General features: G+C 35.7%; 1 protein-coding gene across 2 annotated transcripts in view; it reads left to right on the plus strand.

The window, feature by feature from the left end:
• Positions 1 to 3,336, plus strand: part of slit2 (slit guidance ligand 2) — a 125,902-nt gene that overhangs the window by 3,872 nt on the left and 118,694 nt on the right. The window lies entirely within an intron of this gene.

A 3,336-nucleotide genomic window follows, 5' to 3' on the forward strand; every position in this document is an offset into this window, starting at 1 on the left:
AATATATATATATATATATTTTTTTTTTTTTTTTACAATTTTGGTATCATTACTGCTCTATCACCTAAAGGCATGTTTGAGAGTCTCTATACTCCAGCTAACGATTAATCGCTTACTATTTTAGTCGATGATTATTTCAATAATCGATTAATCACGATTTGTATGTGTTCCATATATTATGAACAGAAGAAGGGACTGAGATTGTCTTAAGTTAAAGCGCAAAGATGGTTGCATAAACACATGTGATGAATATTCATTTACACAGCTCAGATGTGCACTCTTTTGCTCCACAATGACAAAAGATTAAACGGTTTCCCATCCTGTTCTGCATTTTGAAGCCCTGCCACCTGCAGCGCTGCATCCAGTTGTACAGGTCGCTCCACTGAGCACACAGCCTATACGACCAACAAAGAACAGCTCTCTGGCACCTGTTAATGCCGTCGTGTTAATCTGCCAGTTGGAAGTGTCAGGCGGGGTTTATTTTAACCACTGGGCCCCGGGGCCCATGTGCTGGAGTGATTAACACACTGGCGAGGAAATGATGGAGGGCAAGAATGGAAAGAGATAGCGGTCATTAGGTGTAAACGCGGAGAGAGGAATGCAGCTGCTGGAAGGAAAGGCTGGAGGGGAAGGAAAAGAGAGAGAGTCAAGTAAGAACAGGTTTCCAACCTGACATCAGTCTGGGTTCAGAGTTTCTCAGCTCTGATCTGCTGCTGGGACACCTAGAGAAACACTGAGCGGCTATGTGAATGCTTCGTAAAACACATTGCTGGAATTCCTGTCGGGATTATATCCTTAATTAGATGTATAGTGTTCCGGTGCGTTTTGACGCATATCATTCTTTTAACTGTTGACAATACGCTTTTTTTAAGATTACTGTCGTGTACAATATTTCAAAGTAAAGGAAACATTTGTTTCCAAAGTACATCTTGAACTTTCCACACTTTTTGCAAACACCCTGTATTTTGTATTTTCACATGACTATAAAAACGTATCACATAATTATGAGGTGGTTTGAAAGTATTCTATAGATCTAAAAAAAAAAAAAAAAAAAGTAAACATACATTATGTTTATATTCGATTCTATGTAGAATCAATTTTTGTTTCAAATATAGCTGGAAGTATTTTTTAGTATGCCACTACCAGGTTTCCAGATTTACAGACGTACAAAATAGGTAAAACATGGAATAAAGCGGATCTGTAAATATCAATTTACAAATCTTACCACAGCTTCTAAATTGTAGAAGACTGGAGTGAAAGGACAATTGACTATAGGGTGTCGAATCCTAATCCCTTAAGGGCCACTGTCATGTCTTTTTGTCGATGCGTCCATGCTAAAAAACAGCTGATTCCCGCGGCTGACTTAGCTCTTTAGCAGGTCATTAAGTTCCACCCATCCTGTTATGTTGAACCAGGGAACTAAAACATTCAGGATACTGGCTTTTGAAAACTGACTGGATAAAGCTGTACTAAACCACTTTAACAAGCACATCTGATTTTATTAAAATCAAATAAATATATTTGCATGTAAAAATACCTGTTCCCTAGAGAACAGGCTGGGTGGGTAACACATGTCTACAAGAAGGCAAAGAAATACTGCACTTCTTGAGAAAACTTATTTCCTTCAGTGTTTGTAGTAGGGTGTTGCATATCTTCTATAAGTCTGTTGTGGAAAGTTTGGTCTCTTCAGCCTTCATGTGTTGTGTTAACAGCACCAGAGCAACTAACTTAAGAAAGTTTTGTTCTAGGAATTCCTCTAGAACCCCTGCAGGGCATTTTACAAAAAACAATTCTTTACAAAATGAATAATATTATGGAAAATTACCTTGTATTTTGCTTCATCCATCTTTCCATTAATTCTGATCTGTATCCACCTGACTTCAAGAAACAATGCATATCCACAGTATGATGCAGCCATAACCATTTCAATGTGAAAATGATTCGTTTTGAGTGATTATTTTAATATTTTGCAGCAAACAGTCAGTGCATGCTTGCGTAATTACTAATCTTATCTGATTAGAGCACCTTTTCCAAATGATGGTTTGTCCACTGCATTACTTTTTACACATTTTAAACAGGACCTTTAATGGTGTTCTTTTTGCCAATCTTCCATATTTCCTAACAGATTGATCCCATTATGCTGTGAATTGTTACCTTCCCTCCAAAATGGCCATGGACATGGCTTCTTTACTGATTATTGATTGCTCTACTAGTCTGACCTGTTAGTATTGGTGAAAACCATTATTTCATAGCCGCACTTTATCAGGCAAATACTGAACAGTGATATCACTGTTTTAAATGGCTATGGGGATGTTGATGTTGATAAGAGCTAACCCAAATTTTTAAGAGCCATTTTCTGTCTGTGTTAAAACTCACCCCTCTTCTATCTGTAAGTTCAAGCTTCTCAACTAATAAAGATACAAATAAAAATAAAAGAATTAGGAGCAGTTTGTGTAAATCCCAGTGGGATAATGCACTAATAATAGTATGACATACTATGTACTAACAAAGCTTTGCAACTGCAATATTGGACACATTGGACATATTCAATGGCAATGATGATTCTCAGTTGATATGGCGTGCCGCTCTAGTTTGCGTTACGCCAGAATCTTTCAATTTCATGCCAATGGAATGAATTGTAGTAGAGATGCACAAATACATTATTTTCTGTTCAAATCTGATACGTGACTGGGCTGATATATGATACTTATTCAATACTACTGCTGAATGAATCAACCATATACTTCAACTTGTGAGTAAAGGCATCATGAACACAGATATAAATCATCACCAGCTGTTGTGTGGGCTCTGATCAGTTGCAGTGATAAAATTGAAATCACTTTATTCTTTATTAATATTAAATATTTGTGTATGATATAAAAATAAATAGAAATGACTGGATTGGAATGCTGGACAGGCATTATTCATCTAAGTATTCAGTATTGGAGCTGAGTATCGGATTGGTGTACTAAGTAATACCAAGAAAGTTTGTTCACTAATGTTCTCTAACTAAACCGTGAGACCTGCAAAAGAAAAGATAGACTTATACTAAGATAATGTGACGACTTATTAAGTAACTTCTAGAGATCATTGGTTGGCCTGTTTTTTGTTTCTATGGGTACTAGAGTAGTTCAAAGCTGTAGAAATTATGCATATTTTATATAAGACTTCACAAATAGGTGATACCCATCATGGAGTCAGTGGCAAACATCTGACAAAATATGGAGATTTAGTGTAAGTAACTATGCATATATATATATATATATAAGTAACTATGCATATATATACATATATATATATATATATATATATATATATATATATATATATATATAT

Source organism: Cyprinodon variegatus, unplaced genomic scaffold (genome assembly GCF_000732505.1).
Source record: "Cyprinodon variegatus isolate N-32 unplaced genomic scaffold, C_variegatus-1.0 Scaffold428, whole genome shotgun sequence".
Classification (NCBI taxonomy): domain Eukaryota; kingdom Metazoa; phylum Chordata; class Actinopteri; order Cyprinodontiformes; family Cyprinodontidae; genus Cyprinodon; species Cyprinodon variegatus.